This window comes from Calidris pugnax, unplaced genomic scaffold (genome assembly GCF_001431845.1).
Source record: "Calidris pugnax isolate Ruff unplaced genomic scaffold, ASM143184v1 scaffold14, whole genome shotgun sequence".
Lineage (NCBI taxonomy): Eukaryota > Metazoa > Chordata > Aves > Charadriiformes > Scolopacidae > Calidris > Calidris pugnax.
The window spans coordinates 12,241,867-12,261,318 of NW_015090793.1; the positions used below are offsets into that span (position 1 = coordinate 12,241,867).

The 19,452-nt window shown below is 44.9% G+C and overlaps 1 protein-coding gene across 1 annotated transcript in view; it reads right to left on the bottom strand.

Annotated features, from left to right (window-relative positions):
* Window positions 1-19,115, bottom strand: part of SMOX (spermine oxidase) — a 53,498-nt gene extending 34,383 nt beyond the window's left edge. The window contains exon 1 of the mRNA XM_014936096.1: window positions 18,963-19,115. The gene's annotated coding sequence lies outside the window, so the exon portion shown is untranslated. The remainder of the gene's footprint in view (window positions 1-18,962) is intronic.
* Window positions 19,116-19,452: the final 337 nt, after the last annotated feature.

Sequence of the window (19,452 nt, forward strand, 5' to 3'; positions counted from 1 at the left end):
CCATCATCCAGGAAAAATGTGGGGGAGACAGAGAGAATAAACTGTCAAATCTGACACTTTATAATTTTCTCTGAACCAGCAAAGATGACAGAAAAGGCTCCATAAGTAGATCTCCTGCCAGCTTGAAGACCCTGGGCACCTCCTCTGCCACCTGATTTTCTAAGTAGTTTATCTGAAGCTGCGTTGCAAGAAGAGACATAACTAGCAAGTGTCCAAATCTCTAAGCGATCAGACCAACAGCCTGCGGAGAGCAGGAAACGTGGACAAACGGCACCTGTGATAATTCAGTCTTCAAGACAAGGAGGGATGGGAAGCATTGCAACAAGCCACCGGCTCCCATACCCATCAGATAGGGACTAGCCTCCCTGCTGATAGATCATTTGCAGAGCTGGCAGGGGAGCGGGCTGGGCAGACAGCTTCAGACAAGGAGCCAGCAAAGATGGAGCAGGCAGGGAGCAGAGCTCACTTTATAAACGGGTGCCACAGTTCTGATTAAAAACTAACCTGTTGAGGAGCACACACACATCACATGCGGTTTATACAGCAGTGAGGAATCCGCTGCTGCAGCCAGTGAACCCCACTGAATAATATGGACTTCAGGCAAAGAAGTGCCCAGGACGCTTTGTCTTGTTACACCCCCACCCCTGCACCCCGATGTTCAGTTTGCACTGACTGCAGCAAGTGTTCCAGTAACACACCGAGTGCCTCCCACAAACACTTGCCCCAGTAAGGCACTTCCACTCTCCAAAGTCACCAAAAACTTGCTAACTGGGAAAAATCTCTTACTTTTGAATGTTTAGAGGAGATTAAAACAAACAAACAAAAAAAACACTGCACATTTTTACCTCTGTGATCCAGCTTGTTTTAATGCCTGCAAACATCCCTCGAGTCAAATGAACTTGTTCAAAGCTGATTCACACCAAGGATATTTTTTAAATTGGGTAGTTGTTGACAAGTACAATATATTTAACAAGCCCCAAGCATCTTGGCATGCAGTATAAAGACTTCCTATTACGAGCTGGTTTTTTTAAAGCTAACATATGGGCAGAGCAGGTTGTCTGCCACAGGGCACTTCCATACAGTGCTTGGCACTAACACAACTGCAAGGATATCCAAAAAATAAACCAAAGAACATCATGCCAAGAACATAGGGGATGAATCACACCATTTAAAACTCACTAATAAAATGCATCATTATGTGTTTTTCAAACCCTTCTCATCTGAGGGAAAAGAAAAGAAAATAAATCAAAATAACTGGCTGGACTATGGCTGATTCTCAAGCATGTTCCTCTGGCTGGAGGGCACTGTGAGAATAAAGCAGGTTCAGCCAGCTCCGAGATGCTGGGAAGGGAGCAGGCTATCTTGAACTACTTTTCAAAAGCCCCCTCTGACAGTCTGCTGGAATGCACCATGGCCAGCTGGTTGGCATCTTGATTTACAGTATGGGGATAAAACTAAGAACTAGATTATTTCCTCCACCGTCAGAAGCTCCTGTGGAAGTACAAGGAGGTGGTCACCATTCCCAAGTGGTTCCCAGATAAATGGGCTGAGAATGAAGTCAAAGGCCTTTCAGGAACACGTAACAAGGGTACCCTGTGATGGTAAAATGGGTCAAGTATGGTCAGCCTGGCTGAGCTTTTGGGACAGTTTTGGAGGCATAAATCTCTTCCTTCCCCTTTTCACTGCAGCTTTTCTCAGCACACAAAGCTGGTTAGCTCGTCTGCAGCTCAGACAATGACTTCCCTGCGCCACGCGGTCTGGGCTATGGAGCTTCTCCTGCCCACGCAGCTAGTAAGATCAGAACACTCTCATGCTGTGGTTCATGTGCCAGAGGCTACAGTATTACACAGGACACAGTTAAAAAGAGTTTCACAGCAGCAACAAAAAGCACAGCTTCAGCATGTTCCTTGCACAACAGAGAAGCAAATCCAGTAAATCCTCTGCTCAACAAACCCCCTAAAGACAGAACAAATATATGCTGCAGTTGGCATATCAGCTTTATTTTGAGAGGTCGCAGAGATAGGTACCAGGGCCTACCTACTTAGAAGACACCTAACAACATCTACTCAGTCACCAGGAACAGCTTACACTGTCACAACACTCTTCAACTGCATCAGGAGCAACAGGAGAAAATAGGGACACCAGAGTGGTAATTCAACCTGCTGCAGTGAATAGGATATTCCTGTCTTAACCCTGGTGATAGAAACAGTGATCTAGCAACTAAAATCTGCGGTAGAAATCACTGTTTGCACATATTATAGACCACTGGGGACCGATCAACACTGTGAGCTGGCCAGAACCTAAACCAGTCAAGCAAGACGCAGTTTGGCTGTGTTAGCCTCAGACAACACAGAAGGTAAATAGCTCAGGAACAGAGCTGCTGAGCTAACCAGGGCAAGGAACAACCAGACTCAAACTGGCCTGCCTTTTACCATGTCTCTACAAGCTCACCAAGCCCTGGTCGACCCCATGGTAGACATATTCCTCTTATTTCCAGCTCCTCGATCACTTTCAGTACTCGGAGGTATCCACCACTGTTAAAGCTTCTCATGAAATCAAAGCTTGGTGTTTCAGGACTGTAAAAGGAAGGAGAGACAGACAGTAAACTGCAGGGGAAAAAAAAAGAGGTTACAAACTAAAAACACTGGTGTGATGGATCAGAACAATGCTGCAAACAAGTTTCCTGCAGAACTTGTATTCCGAGTGCCAAAAAGAGCTGTACCCTATTCCATCTGAATAATCATGCGATCTTATCTTCACTACCCTCCTTCTCTCTCCAATTGTTTGGGAAACTGTATTGATAAAACTAGCCTTAATTAAATAGGAAACTTGCCTGTGTTTGCACAACTCAGAACACAATGGGGTCTCAGTCAAATAAACACTGGTGTCCATAATACATTTGGGAATTCTCTGTGGTTTTGGGGTTTTAAATTCATTGCAGCAAGCTTGAGAGCAAAGTTTCAACAGGCATCTTTTCTTCTCCTCCCATACTGTGTAATAGGAGAGTGAGACAGGGAATGAATCTGCATGCAGAGAGGCTCAGTACTGGTTCCAACTCAATGTGCACATGAGGATCATTTCAGGACACACCATACGAGACATGCTAGCCCAAAAGCAATTATTTTTTCTCACCACTTCTCACAACCCAGACCTAACAAACTTCCCTGAAATAGCAGCACAAGTCTCTAAATAGCATCATTTCTTCTCTATTTGAAAGCAACACCCACGCTGAATCTTTGATTTTAAGCCATCCCTGAGCAGTTACCACATCTTTACCATTCAAGCCACAGGGAAAATCATTAAATGCAACAGAAACACTAGGGGATGAGAACCAAAATAGAAGAGCTCAACACCGCACGGAGTTACTCCCACAGTAACTGGATTGACTTCAGCCTGGAAGAGACTAGTCATGACTTCAGGAAAACTGTGTCTCTTCAGGTGGAGCTGTATTAAGGGGACTTCTCCTGGGCTCGTGCTTTGCTGGAACATTAAATGCAAACCATATGCTCCAGCTCTAAGACAGCAGGCACAGAACCAGGGCTGGCTTTAGCACGCTGCAATACACATAGGTCTGTCCATCCTGCTGTCTGCATAAACACGCTCACGTATCAGACAATAGGCCAAGGCAGGGGAATTCAGATTGGGAATCATGTCCTTAGATCTTGATGAAATCTAGGTTATGGCTGGTAGACTAATTTTCTGAGATTTTCACCCACCAGAAGCTTCCCTTGAAAATAGGTGTTTTCCCCATTGTGCTTAAGGTATGGGGTATTAAATATTACAAGAAATGTTTCAATACAAAAAGCATAAACCTTCTCCTAACTAAACACTGTCTATATCCAGGGCATTTAAAGATATCCAGAGGAAACTGGTGACTGCTAAAAAAAACTATCATATACAGGAATGCATCCCTGCTGTAAAGCAAGAGAAGTAATTCACCCTGCTGAGGGATTTTCCTCCGGAGTGCTAGGCACACCAAAACAGAGCAGAAACAGCTCATGAAAGACAAGGAAAAGAAGGGTGTGAGCAAAAAGATATGAAAACACAACAGTGATACCTTCGGCTTTGTTTCCACCTTGTTTTGAACTTCAAAACAAAGCCCAAGGAGGAAATTTTGTCCGGAGATTCCAACAGAAAAGCTCCTCCAGTCAACTTCTTGTGCTTTGAGGTTACTAAGTGCCCTGCAGGCAACTGCAGCCTGGAGTGCCTTGGGATGCACGCTAATGATGGAGTATCACTTCTGCAAGGTGTCTTTCATTCCTCCTGACACACCTGAACTCAAAAGCATTTCTTCTCTGTGACAATCAAGACATTTCACTGAAACAAAGGGAAGTTTATTTTGCAATGCTCCTCTTCAGGAAAGTGTGTCGCAAACAGCTTCACGGAATTAAGATAAAACATTACTCAGAATGAGAAAAATTAAATAGCACAGTCTGAGAAAAAAAAAAAAAAAAGAGAGATTTTAGATCTAAGATATTTTTTACAGAGCAGGAAGACTTGTCATGTGGTAAACAGCAGAAACCAGGAACTGGGACACTTGTGATTTATCTATTCTACAGCCTTCCCATGTGACTGGGGGTAAAAGAATGACAATCCTATCCATAAGGTGCTAAAAATATAGCACAATTTCAATGTGTTTAAATAGGAGCTCGTTTTATTCAGCACATCACACTTCATCCTTTCAATACTTCAGCTTCACCATATGTAAAACAGCATAAGCACCTAGCTGTGCCAAATAAGCATTTCAATTAATACCCTCACATGAAAAGGCATCAGTGTAAAGTATCAGATCCACATAGCTCAGTCCTGGTGGGTAAGTCAGAAGAGATAACAAGCCAGTAAATTTCAAATCACTGTTTGCATCCATCCCATAACTACATGCTGAAATCCGTACAGCCTACAGATAGGCTGGCATGTTGGCAAGAAAAAATTATCATTTCTAAATTTAGCAGACACTTCAATTATTGTGCAATGCTTCAAAAGCAACAGAGATTATAAAGTGGAGTTTGTAGGACAACCATTTAAACTTAACTGAGTGCTCCGCTCACTGAGCAGTCTTTTCTTAATTCCCTTCCTGTTTGGACAATTTGATCCACTTCTTTTTTTCCACCACAACCACAAGGGTCTGTCCTGCATTGAATGGATAGGCTTTTTTTCTGGGATAACTTCCAGGTTAAAGAGAAAGGATTTACACTTGAATGAAACATAGGCTCTGTATTTGGAAAATTTGTTTTGAAAACTTGGGAAGGAAGCAAAGCCTCCTTCATTTAAAAAGGGACTCAATTAACATTCTCCAACAAGTCTTCCTATCGAAAGAACAGTACTTGCTGGGGGACATGTGATTTGAAACTTGTTCTTCTCGCTCACAATGTCCCTTTCTGAAATACAGGCCACTGTTTCTGAGAGACACGAGGATCTCTGCACAGCTTTCCAAAGGGCTGCTTGTCACAGTCAAGGCCTTGACTCAAGACTAAGATGTTCTATGACTTCGGCTCAGGAAACTTAAAATAGTGCTTAGAGACCCTAACGAAGACCTAGAGTGACATATTCGCTCTGTGATAGCTGTGGATCCCTCTACAAGGATAGCTCATCCACGCTCAGCCACAACTGCAAGATGAATCCTCCCCAAGAGCTAAACAGCATCACACCTCTCAGCACCTTGTATTCTTGAAAACGTGGAGCACTGCACGACTGGCTTGGTTTTAAAACATTTCGTAAAGAAGATACTAATGACCAACCAAGCAGGTGTTCTGCTTTTGATTCATAAGTTACTGGGTGTGGGTTTGATCTGCAGAAAGCAGCAGCCAGACAGGCCACCTAATGCCGAAAGTGCTGGGCATGTCTAGGTATTGCCCACGAAGGAGGAGGAAAACAACCTATGCTCTTTTTTTTTTTCTTTTCAGCTAAAGCAAAAAGGAAAAAAAGGCCACTGACAATTTAATATCCACTTTTATTTCTGAATTCCCTTATCAACAGCCTATGACAGAGCATTCTTCACCCTTTAATCAGTATAGGTCGAAGTCTAGCCTGACTCAAAGTTGATGATGGATTGAGTATGGGAGTTAACTTCAGTATGCACCAAACCGGGATGGTAGATAAAGATGGCACACATTGTTAGTGTACGTTGTTGCAGAAAGCAAGCAACCTTCACCTCATTTAACACTTTGGAGAGATCATCTGTAACAGACCACTTTCATTACAGTGGAATAGTTTCCTCACGTGGACAAGTGCTTAACTCTTAACCCATGCAAGCCACAAAAACACAGATGTCAAGACAGAAAGCATCAGAGAATCCTCCAAACTTCCCACATAAATGAACCACAAGGTACTTTGCACAGCTGGTAAATGAGCTGCTTGGTGATAAACACACTTAAACAGAGTTTACATTTGCTATAGACACTTAAAGATTAAGAGGTCTACTACCGTCTTTTCTGCCTACTCCAGACAAATACTGGACAGCATGACAAGCTGAAAATACTTTTTAGATGAGGTAAGCAATCTATAAATGAAACACCCTAGGCACCTCACTCAAGATAAAGGGCCAAAAGCCAAGCTCAAAGCCCTCCATCAATCCCAAAGGAATCCACAAAACATTTGGACAGGACACGTTTCACAGAGTCACTCTCCCATCACCTTGAGCTAGAGATCCCCTTGGCAGATGGATCTTTTGCACCCAGAAACATCCCCTGCACATACTTTCTCCTGAGATATAATAGGTGGTGACAACTAGTGAAATGTACTCACATCCGTGTCTTTCAATAAATAAACCAGCTGCTGGGAAAATATAAACACACATCTTCTGTGAGAGCCTGACTTTATTTTCATTAGCCATTGAAAAGAGCCAATCTACTCCAAAAGTTTTAAAATGGGTAAATCAAGTAACTGCATCTTCTCAGGAAAGAAAATGGGAAGACTATTACCACAACCTAATAGCTTCTGCCTTTCATACAAAGAACTGGTCATGTCGACCCCTATGCAAGCTTTCTGGCCCCATCCACTCTGCACCTTCTTCACATGCTGGAAACAAGACTAGGAACCTGCTGCAAAATCCAGTTGTGTCACACACACAGGCTGCATCTCTCTGTTATATTGCATGGATTTAAAATGAGGGATGAAGTTATCCTGCATGTTTTATTAAAAGACACCTCAAAGGTACGTAACCACTAGAACTGTGCTTTTAAAAGTGAAACTGTCCAGCTAACACGGGCAAAGTCTGGAAGTGTTGCCACTTTGTTATGGGACTCAAATATTATTGTAAAGGCTACAGACATACAGAGCCTCTGCCCCAGAAAATTCCTGGAAGTGATGGGGAGAAAGGATCCTATTTACACCACTGCTCCACCGGGCAGCTTCTTGTTTCCATTTGTCACCAAGTGCATCTTCCCCTCCCTGCTCCAAAGCAGATTAAGCTTAATATACTTATGTAGTTGTGAAGTGTACTGCCTATTATCCAATTAGATAGCTAACGAGATCTGAGTAACAGCACGTAGGCACAGATAACCATTGGCTGATACCTGGTACAGATTAGACACATTCTCCCTTGCAGAACAGGGGTTGGGATTCGTTCAAAGGCAACTCTGAAGACTGGATTCAGGTAATTGTTTAATTTTGTTTGGGACCCATAAACACACCACATTTGTTTCCTCTTGATCTCCTGGAGCTGTCATATGGCAACTGTCCCGTTAGAAAAGTCCTGATAAATCTGGCGTGACTTGCGCATTTAAACTTTCACCGTGGACAAAGACAGATCTCATCACTTTTAAGGTCCCTTCTAGCTTCCAAAAAATCTATGGAACAATAAAAGCTCTATGTATCAGCAGGGAAAAAAAAATGCATGCCTGTACAGAAGTGATAAGGATATTAAGAAACACAACCTTTATTAGCTCTGACACCATTCCACATGACATTCTCATAAGATCCAGCTAAGAAAACATGAACTAGATGTAATCACCAAAAAATGGCTGCTTGACAACATAGTTCTCAGAGAATAATTATCAAGGGCTTGCTATCTAATTGGGAGGGCACTGGAAAGCGGGTCCAGCCAGGCACAAGAGCTGTGCAATATTTTTATTACCAATTTGGATGACAGACTGGAATGTATGGCCATAAAACCAATAGATGATTCAGCTGGGAAGATTTGCAAGCCCTATGGTGTGCAGGTTTTGATTTCTAAGTGATCTTGACACACTGTTCAAGAAGAAGAATATACTTAAGAGAAGTCGCAGGTATAAATGCAAAAATGGGGAGCAACTTCCTATTCAGCAAGACTCCAGAAAAGGCTCTAGCCTTTTAGAAGGTTATGGTACAATTGCAAGGTTCAACAATGTCCCACGGCTTCATAAAGACAAACCTCAGCCTGCAGTGATGATCCATGGAAAAAACTTCACTTGCAAAGTTTTGCCCTTAGCTGCTCACTGCTCTGCAGCTAATATGCTTTTTATACAAGCGGACTGGAGAGAATCATGTGGAGAAAAACAAAATAAGAAAACACCAGGTGTGAGATTAAACTGGATCTATTTAAGCCAGACATGTTCCTAAGAACAGACTAGCCCAGGCAAGCAGGCAGGCCACAGCCTGAAGGAAGCCTCCTTCTTCCTACATCCAGCAGGAAAAAAATCAGGGTTCAGCTTTTCTGAGTTTAACACTCTGGCTTTATTCACTGTTTAATAACAAGCTAATGGCCGTTAATGTGGATGGCAAGAACAGGAGACTGTGGGCTTATCAACCTAGAGAAAGAGACTAGAAACTACTTTTTGGAATCCTGTCTATATTTACTTCACAACCCTCTTCTTCCAACACACTTATCCCATAGCTCAGTCCTAACACAACTTTCCCTCATTAGCAGATCTTTTAAAGAGTGATCATCCTAGAGACACTTAACCTGCCTCCACAAACAGGGATATACAGATCAAATGGGTGGAACACAAGTTGGTTAAAATTTGGTTGGACCGTTGAGCTCAAAAGGTAGCATCCAACAGACTGAAGTCTTAACTGGCAGCCCTTTATGAATGGTGTTCCTCAACAAACAGCCAGTACTGACACTGTTCAATATCTTAATTAATGGTCTGATGAGAGGATAGAGGGCTCCCTCAGGAAGTTCGGAGACAACACCGTGCTGGGTTGAGTAGTCGATACACTGCTGGGCAGTCCTACTCAGCAAGCTGGAGGAACAGGCTGAAGAAAAACTCATGAAGCTGAGAAATACAAATGTGCAGTCCTGCACTTGAGACAAAAAAATATCCATTGTCAGCACAAACTGGGAAAGGACTGGCAAGGGAGAAGCTTTTCAGAAAAGCACCTGGTAGTCCCGGTGGGCAGTAAGGTGAACAGGAGTCAGCAGTGTGCCCCTGCAGTGACAAAAGCCAGCCACATACTGGTTTGTATTGGGAAGGACAATAGCAAAAGCTCGAGGAAATGGCTCTTCTTCTCCTTTTGGCACCAAGGAAGCTGCATCTGGAGCACCACATAATTTAGCTGCACTCCCCAGAAAAAGATACTGACAAACTCAAGAGTTCAGTGAAGCACCTCTGGTCATTGGAACACATGATGTAAGAGAAGAGGATAAGGGAATGGGGTTTGTTTACCTTGAAGAAAAGGTGGTTAATGGGGCATCAAATTTCTATTTCTAGCTACCTATGGAGAAGATGGAGCCATACTCCTCTCACTGAGTATGACCAAAGAGACAAGAAACAATAGGCATAACTTGCAGCAAGGGAAATTCTGATCAGACAAGAAGAAGATATCCTTCACCCTGAGAGTGCTAAGCATGGCATCAACCTGCCACACTTGCCTGGAAACAGTCTGAAACTTGATCAGAAAAGTTCACAAGAAATCTACCTGTGATTCTAGCTCTGCCTGGAGCAGGAGGTCAGACGAGAGAGCTGCAGATATCCTATACAACCTAAATTACTCTTCAGTTCTAAGAAATAATTATGAAGAAACACTGAACAAGGGATTTTGCCCAGTAGCCTACAGCACTCTACACCTGTTCAGTGATAACAAGTACTTTAGACTCAAAAGCTGTCAATAAAATACCTTCCACATGACTAAAGATCCCTGTACTTGTAATTAAGGGAGAAAAAGAGTAAGAAGGAAAACACTAGAGCTTTCACTGGAGACTCACATTATGCAAGTTATCATACAAAAAGCTCTGCAAGAAAACTGTGAGGAATTCAAAGAAGATACGCATTGATAGTCCAAACAAACAAAAATCAAGACTGCTCCTCCCTACCTGCTCTTCCCACTGCAATAAACACGAGTCGAAGCCAAGAAGTGTTTCAGACCTGTCCAGACCAGCCTTCATTTTGGTGGGAGCTCCTCCACTTGTCTTAGGACAAAAGCTCTCTGTGTGCAGACATACCTGTGATACACACTCCCTACTCTCTCCCACTGAACGGTGTAAGAGGTGTTAATAGATCTAGAGAAAATGCTTACATTTACACACAGACAATATACACAGAGAATTTTTTTCTTTTTTTTCTCCAAAAAATGAAGTGAAACAGTCCACAAGTGAAGCGCTTAGAGACAGGTCAAATGAAACTGCCTCTGAGTATCCTGTAAAGTGAAGCCCCTAAAATCTGACAAACATAGAGACAATTATGGTGTAGAAGAAAGTCAGTGAATGCAAACTACAGTGTTTTGTGTAATGTGGACATCCGTACACCTTGAAGCAGCCTTTAATGCTGACTGCCATGGTTACCCAGTTTACTTTAAGCACTAGAAACATTAGTTATTCTCTGCTGCATTTTCTCTCACGTTTTATGTTTGAGTGCTACCTCTCCTCTCAGAGTAATCTTCACAGCTACATTTTATCAGCTTTGGAAACATGAATAACTGTATCCTTCACAGAAAGGAAGAGACAATTCCTACAAGATCAGATGCAGGGAGTGTAACCTCCGCAGGGAGGGAGAATAGAAGGCCACTCGTGAACTGCAGCCAGGAAGTCAGATTAGGAGAGCACCCAAGTTGCAATCCAGCTTGGCATGGGGAGAGCCTTTTTGAGAGCAGCTGGCAAGGACCTTCACTTTACAACGGAGGGGCACTATTCTGGAACAGTCAGTGAAGATCCATACTATACATCCCCGTGGAAAAGATGGCACTTGAGCAAGAGCATGTTTGCTGTTTTTATAGTGGGTAAAGAGATAAAGCCACAATGAAACCTTCTATGAAAAACATTTTATGCTGTGTCAGGAAGAAAAAAAAAAAAAAAAAAAAAAAAAAAAAAAAAAAAAAAAGGGAAATGCATCCATCATACTCCAAAGTCTACATATTAGAGTCATAAAGCTGTGTCTGTTGGCTCGGTACAGGCAGATGTCAGATGGAGCACTGCAGGCAAGTTTTGGGCCCTGCAGTTCAAGAAAAACATGGCCAAGACATTCCCAAAGTCTACTGCAAAGAGAGGACTGAACAGCTCACTCTGTACAGTAACAAAAGGGCAAAAGGTCAGCAATTTTCAAATAAATTAAAAAAAAAAAAATCGAAGTCAGAAACTAGGAAAGTTTTGGTAATGGTAAGACCAATGAAAGACTTTAAAGGATCACCCAGGGAGGATGGGGACAGTCCATCACTGGAGAATTAACAACTGTGTTGGACAAACATCTGCTGGGAAAGTTTAGATAGATCTGACCCAGTCTTCATGAAGGAGGTCAGATTAGACAACTTATTAAGGCCCCTTCCGGCCCTGCTGTTCTTTGCTTATAACAGAAATATGACAACAGAACAGATCGGCAGCAGCCCCAGAGCACAAGAACTTCCATAATACGTTGGAGAAACGCTGCGAGATCCTGCAGGCAGCAGTTGCCCATTCCCACATGGTAACTTCTCCCTCCCTCGGTTCCTGGAGAAGCACTATGGAGATAACATAAACCAGTCAGTCTTACAGAACAGGCACAGGAGCTCTCCAGCACAGCCTTCGCAATGAGACAGTCCTCCTCACATCCCACGGCACAGGAACAGTTGTTAACAGGAGCCCATTTGCACTTTTTCCTCCCTTTTTGCCTCCTTCACATCTCACCCTGCAGTCAGAGGAGTTCTTTTTTTTTTTTTTTCTTCTCCTTAGGCCATTCTTCTGCTCCTCGCTGGAATATTTTCATGTGTAAGATCTTCAAGACTGGATCCCTTTCATGTTTTGGGAAAGCCCTGAGCAAAATGTCTGTGCTTCTAACAACAAAAAAGCTTGCAGATCATCTATTTAGCATTACAGACTCTCATCTCCCCTCCAGCACTGCCTGTCCCTCTGCTCAGCTGGGAAATTGGCATGAGAAATCCCACCTGCATAAATTCTTCATGCAGAAACTCCTAGTTAGTACTGACCTTTCAGCCATCCTGGAGATCTGCAACCTTGAGTGCTTCATGCCTGCTTGCCAATGGCAGCCAGCTATTGAGAGCGAAGCTGACTTTACATAGCGCTCTCATCAAAACTTTGGACCCTCTCCTAACGCTCTGCTGTGCCACAGGGAGCCCACCACAGAATCCTGGATCGCACCCCAAAGGAATCAGGCGACAAAAAGGGCAATGACCCAGTGCTTAACCCTAAAGCCCGTGGTCGCATTCAGCCCTTTGTGTCAAGTTCTCTTCAATGTCCAAATAGAGGCACCAGATGCTATTGTATAACTGGAGCAATGGTGCGAGCTCCCCATGACTATAAAAGGGACATTTAATTTAGTCTACTACATTACTGGAAGCACTGTGCTTCTGCAAGCATTAATTAACAGCACATAGTGTTCTGCAAGATCAGACCATCCAAGCAGCAGAGTGTAAACTGCAAACCCCAAAGTGCTAACCTTTATCTCAGGGCTAGAGCTTGAGCTATCAACTTCAGCAGTGAAGGGGATTTTAGGAGGTTTTACTTCTTTGCGTGCCCCCACAATTCCTCCTGGCTCATTCTTTTAAACACAAAGCCAGCTCCAAGCTCTTAGTCATGGAACCAGGCAGCGAGTGAGATGACAGGAGTGGTCCAAGGAAGAAATACCCACTTGTGTGTGTGTGTGTGTGTTTGTGCATACACCCCAGCACATCTAAGGGCATAGTTTTGCAATCCCAGGAAACTTAGATCTAAGTCTGCACTGTCCTTAAGAAGGACAGTCGTGACTGTCTGTGTAGTGCTGACAGCAGCAGTCATGGGACGGGCCAGGGATTGGATCCAAATGAAAACTAACCCTATCAAAATAAGTAATAATCTGCTGCCAGGTGCGTGGGATCCTTGATCAAGATCTCTCACCCACAGTCACAGCATAACATACGCAAGAATAGGACCAACCCTTTCACTAGAAGTAGCACCTTAAATTTGCATATGTCACCCCTAAGACTATGCCCTGACGGGGGTGGAGAACAGTTATGCAAGAGAGGAAACAAGCGGTCAGAGATAGGACAGCACAGTGAAAGTATCTTCATGCAGTTTCACTGCTGAAGCCAGTGTCTTGCAAAACGACGCTCCTTCCAGCAACCCAGGCTTTCCAAAAGGGTCTATGATTTTTAGGAGTTCAACCAAAGGATTACCAGACACACTAATGATGCACATCTTCCTGGCAGAGTCCTTTGGGATCACAACTGTGACCGATTCCAAAAAAGAAAATCCTGTTAGAAGAAAATTGGACATCAAAGCAGGAGGTTACACCTACATCCTGGAACATGCGTACCCATCAGACAAAAGAATTTTAACTTCAGTTTCAAGCTAAATGTCTGTCTGTCCAGCAGAAACATTAGGTCAACATACTTGAATGTTACACCTGTACAGTCTTTTCAGGAGAAAAAACTATTCCCCACCCGCCCTGCAAACTGAACAGAGCGTTTAGAAAGGAAAATAAATAGTTCCTTTCCAATGCAATTCCCAGCTTAGGGATAGGCCAGAGCTACCTGCTTAGTTTAGCACAAGGTATTTTCTGGATACATTAGCTAAAAGGTAGCCTGAGTAGGTACTTCACAATGGAAATGATCCAAATCAAACTGCTTTGCCTTTTTTTTTTCCCCCCTCAAAGTGTGCAAATATCATCATATCCTGTCCAATACTTCAATCATTCCAAACATGCCAGCAACCTACGCTGTTAAATGCCATTCAGTTAAATCTAGCTGACACACTTAAAAAAATACCCTGACATTATGCAGAATAATGAACGATGAAGAAATGACTAAATAACTATCCATTCTTCAGAAATTATCTACCTCCGTTTAATTCTCTACTTTGTCGGCCAGGAAAACAAATATTTTCTTATTTTTAAAATGTAGTTCCTGCCTTTGAACTCGGCAGGTACAAAAAAAAATAATAAATAACGTGGATTTAAATGACATTTTCAAGCCATTATAAAGACTTTACAGCCCTTTAAAGACCTATTGGATAAAAGAAATGCAAGGAACCAAGCCCAAAGATTCCACACAAGCTGAAATCGCCTTTATTTACATCAATTCAGCTCTCTGGGCTCCCCGCAGCTGAGACTCTGCCTCCCTTACTGTGACCTCCATTCTGCCACTGATCTGCTCCATGGCCTCCAGCTCTCTCCCTTCGTCCTCCTTTTCTCAGAGGTGAGATAAACGTGGTCTCAGAGGATGATGTGGAAAAGGGCTCTAAAGAAGGAATGCAACAATCAAAGCTCTGTGTAAATCACAACTCCAGGGCTGCAAAATCTGTTTCGCTCAGACCCAGCAAGTTCCCAGCCGCCATCATTTTGAGTTATCTGAGAGCACTAACAATAGCCGGCTTGTTTTACCGAGACTCGCAGAAAACCTTAAAGGATGGCCTGGTAGCAGAGAACTACCCTGAAGCAGCTCAGGGATCAAACTCCAGTGTGAGCAGCAGGGAAGGGCTTTTTGACCCCTCTTGCATTACATTCCTACCGATGAGCTTATCTCACCGCTTTCAGAGCAACCCTGGCCCTCCTCCATGCCAAAATACTCCCTGCTGCATCCATCCTTACAACCTCACGTCCCTGGCCCCAAGATGTCACAAAACAAAAAATCCAGTGGCCACAAAAAAAAATAAAAATACAAACACAAAAAACCGACACCACACCAAAATTGCAATTAAAACCAAGGATATGATTAAAATTCACCAAAGCAACACCACTTTTTAAAAAATCTACGGCATTTAAAGATCTCGAGAGGAAAAGGTCACCCATATATACACGGATATATACAGAGCATCTCCCAAAGCAAAGGTCTGTGTCATGCTGCTGTCAGGTTCAGCCTGCAAACAGGTTGTTATAAAAACCCCACATGCTGTGTTATCACAGACACAAGCACAGGACCTCAAACTCAGGTTCTTACACAGCCACTCTCCAGAGCAGAGCCACACATCATGTGAAACAGCTGCACCACATCAACATGCTCTGCAGGTGCCACTGCGCATGGTGCCAACCGGAGCAGCCACGAACTTTTATTTTCCAAGTAGTTCATATTCCCGCCCACAGTATTTCTGGAATCTTTTCTTAAAATAAAAAGAAACCACAGAAACATTAGATTTTTTAAAAGAGCAAAGATTTGTAACCAATTTCCATGGTGACTACAACAAACTCAAGTGATATTACTGTGCATTACTGTGCACCCACACATGCTCCACGCAGAGCATGCAATACCTGGACACATCAAAGCCAACACATCAACTAGAGCTGATGCAAATGTGACACATCATCAGGCTGGCTGAAAATTTTCATGTTCCCTCAACAAGAACACAAGGATGATAACATGCTCTGGAAACACCACAATGTGCTGTGATGCCATTTGTTAAACTGTTCACTTTTTAGAAGGAATCGTTTGCATTTGTTGTTTCACAGTTATGCTTCTGTCCCCTCATGACAGACCTGCTAGCAACCTTGGGGTGCAAGAGGATTTGAACCCCAGCACCCACCAGCCAGGAGAGAGCTCACCTTGCTCACCAGCCATGGTGGGTCACTATCACTCTCCCGCACTACTGCTGTGCTACAGCTTAATTTTTTTCATCCAAGCAGAGCAGGACAGATCCTTAAGCCAGACAGTTTAGACACTCTCTTGAGAAGGACAAGTTCAAATTCATTCTTCACCCATTTCATTTCCAGGAGGTGATCTTTATACCTCTTTAATTTATTGTTTACCACTCTGACACAAAGTTTTAGCTCTCCATCAAAGCTAAAAAACTCAGTTGTTTACTTTCCATAGACTTGACTTCATTAACTTCTGGAGAGGACTAATGCTTGTGGCCATTGGGAAAGGATATTTCTACATTTTTCCATTTTCTGGTCTGTCAATTATAGTTACAGAGAAAAGGAGACAGCACTTAGATTTGTGAAATACAACAGGCTGTATTTTAATATTTTTCAAAGGCACAGAGAAAATAATTTCTATTTCTTTTAGATATAACCCAATCATACAAAATTAAGTAAATCCACATACTTCAGAAGTCAGCATTATTATTCTCCCTAGACTCTAATTTAGGTCAGCAGGAAATTAGATTGAGAATTTTAGATTTCATTAGAAGGGATTTCTTTTCTGTGGGATGATAGTCACAGAAAATATGAAGTGAGATAACTGGCGTTCAGAGGACAGGCAGCTACCCTTCTATAGCAGGCACAGGAATACACTACATGCAGGAATATTCCTCCAACTGTCTGAGACGGGCAGGAGTCCACTACCTTTTGCAGAAGGAAGATTATGAAAAACCCAAATCATACTATTTGGCTAAGGTGGAGACCAGTCAAAGAGCACCATCACACCTTTTAGATTAAAAGGTCCTGTAGGGACCCCATAAACCATTAAATCTCCTGTTGGTGAAGAATGTTAGCAATTTCACACAGCTTTCCAAACTCTATCTCAACCTCTTCATACCAACCAAGTCAACTGAGATTGCTCCATCCCAGGAAAAGACTGTGTTTCAGAGTCACCACAGTTAACTTGTGATAGGACTCAGGCACATTTTGGTGGGAGAGACACAACAGAGAGAAAGCCCTTCAAGTGAAAACCAGAGAGGGCTATCCAGGAATGCTTTCAGCAACACCAGAGATGAGGACAAGGGCTTCCAGGACACACATGGGGTGTTTGTAGTGTTCCAGCCACACTGCCATTTCAAGAAAGTGTGGCACAAAATGTTACAGCTCAAGAGCAGCTTCTCCATCAAGCCAAATTGCTGAGAAGGATAAACAACCATGGAGCCCAACATCAGCTGGTGTTTTCAGGACTTAAACACCCAGACCTCTGCACCTGTTTCTACATACAGTTTAGCCAGAACACCAGCTAGTTGTTCCTCTAAACCTGAAGATACCCAAGGAAACATTTGAGCAGCTATGTGATGATTTGGATCCAGGCACCGAGTCAGAGCTGAGACCATCAGGTTTCTGCCAGCTCAGTAGGCATCTGAACCCATTTCCCAGTTCAGTTGCCCACTCCACAGCAGGCTGAACAGGAGAACGAAGGAAAAAGTGTACTGTCTTTTTTAGAGGCAAAGCCAGCTGAAACTACAGACCTTGCTACTCACTGAAAAACATCGTACATCTGTTCCACAGCAGTGCCATAAAAGATTAGTAAGTGCTGGGCTAACAATCTGGAAAGGGAAAAGGACCTAGGAGAGCAAAATGTTATCGCTAAGTCAATAAAACAACATTTGTAAAAGACTACAGACATACAGCATTCTTGCACAATGGGCAGAAATGCTCCTGGGCTGACTTCTCGTCCCCCACTAAACCTGTCTGGTAACTCCGGGAACAGGCGAAGGGAAAAGTGGATCAACAGGGTGAGCTAAGGACAGAGCTCTGGACTCGACTCTGCGGGATCACCAAGTGGATACGCATTAGCCGATACATATGGTTTCACTTTTACATAAAGCTCGTGTTTACATCTAATGTATCAGGGCAATTACAGCTGGCCCCGGCACTGGGTTTGAGACAGCGTGCCTATACACCACGCAAAGGATTTTTAGGGGTGATTAGAGGGCACGGATTCAGTGGAGCAGCTGTATTTCTGGGGCTGAGGATGTAAATTGCTAAAGAGCTTTGTTTTGAGGTCAGTTTCAGTAACTGACAATTGGCTTTGTACATTTCACTACTGCACATCCAGGACTAATCCCTCACCCACCGCGGCGATTTAAGAGACGGAGCAATTCTGCAGAAGTCAATGGATTTGACAGAAAACATGAGATCGGTAGGAACTGCCAAGCGCCCAGTATTGTAACAGCTCGGTGTAAACAAGAAACACCAAAAACGCAAATGAACTGCAAGTCTTCACAGCTCGTAATTTACACCCCGCCTCACGCATCGGATTATGGTGACTTTCCTACTTAACCTTTATTCTTCATGTCATCGCCCCAAACGCCGCGGCAGAGACAGCAGCAGCGCCCGCGCGGCGCGTGTAAGCGATACGCTGACATAAACACACAGGGGAGGGGGAGGAAAAAATTAAAAACAAACCCAAACCACCCCGAAACCCCAATGCAACCCGCACACATACCCTTGGCCAAACCCTGGGCACCCGCAGTGAGTCGAGGGGGCCTTTCACTCACCCACCCCTCCCCAAAAAACACGGGTGGGGATAAAACCCCCCGCCGGCTGCCTCCCACTGTCCAGCGGGGCTTGGTGTGGCACCGGCCGGGGCTTCTTGGGGCTGAGGAACGAGGGTCACGAGTGTTTACAGGGTGGATTTGTGAGGCTGGGTGCGTGCGGTGCCGGGACAGGCCCTCGGGGCAACCACCCCCCCCACGCCGGCCACCCTCTCCCCACGCCGGGCTGCAAACCCCCCGTGACCACCGTAGGAGAAGGAGGAGAGCCGGGCTGGCCACCGCCGGGGTGGGCGCTGGCCCTGCTCGCCAGCCCCTCGACGCCGGCCGGCGCTGACAGCCGCAGGTGGCCGAGGGCCGGGCCGGGGCGCGGCAGGTGCCGGCCGAGGGGAGGAGAGGGCCGGGAAAGCCGAGGGGGCCCCTCGCCCGCCGTACCCTCTGAGGGGGACGGACACCCCGGCAAGGCGGGGAGGGAGCCGCCGCCTCGCCTCGCCCCCCCCCGCCCCCGTACCCCTCTCTGCGGTGGCCGGAGGGGACGGGGTCTTGCCGCCCGCCCGGCTCGCCTCAGCGCCTCACTCCCCTCCCCGCGTCTGGCGGCTCCCGGCGCGGCTGCGGCGGGGGCGGCTGCTGGCACTGCGAGCCGAGAACCAGCGCCGGCCTGTTTTCCAGCCGCCTCCCCCTTCGGACCGCCCCGGCTCCGCCTCAAGGATCCGCCCGCCTCCTCCTCCTCCTCCTTCACCGCCGCCGCCTCCGCCCGCTTCCCCCCGGCGAGCACCGGCCCGGCGCGGCCTGCGGGGCAGGCTGGGCACCTTCCCCCGAGGGCGGCCTGCCAGGGAGAGGGAGAACCTCACACCCAACCCACCCCGACGGCAAAACTCCGGGGTTAATAAACCCTCGTCGCCTCCATCAGGACAGGCCTGGGAGAGAACGGCGCCGGGGCTGCCAGCGTTAGGCCGTGGTGTCCCTCAGAGGCCCTGGCCAGGAGTCCATGGGGTATGGGC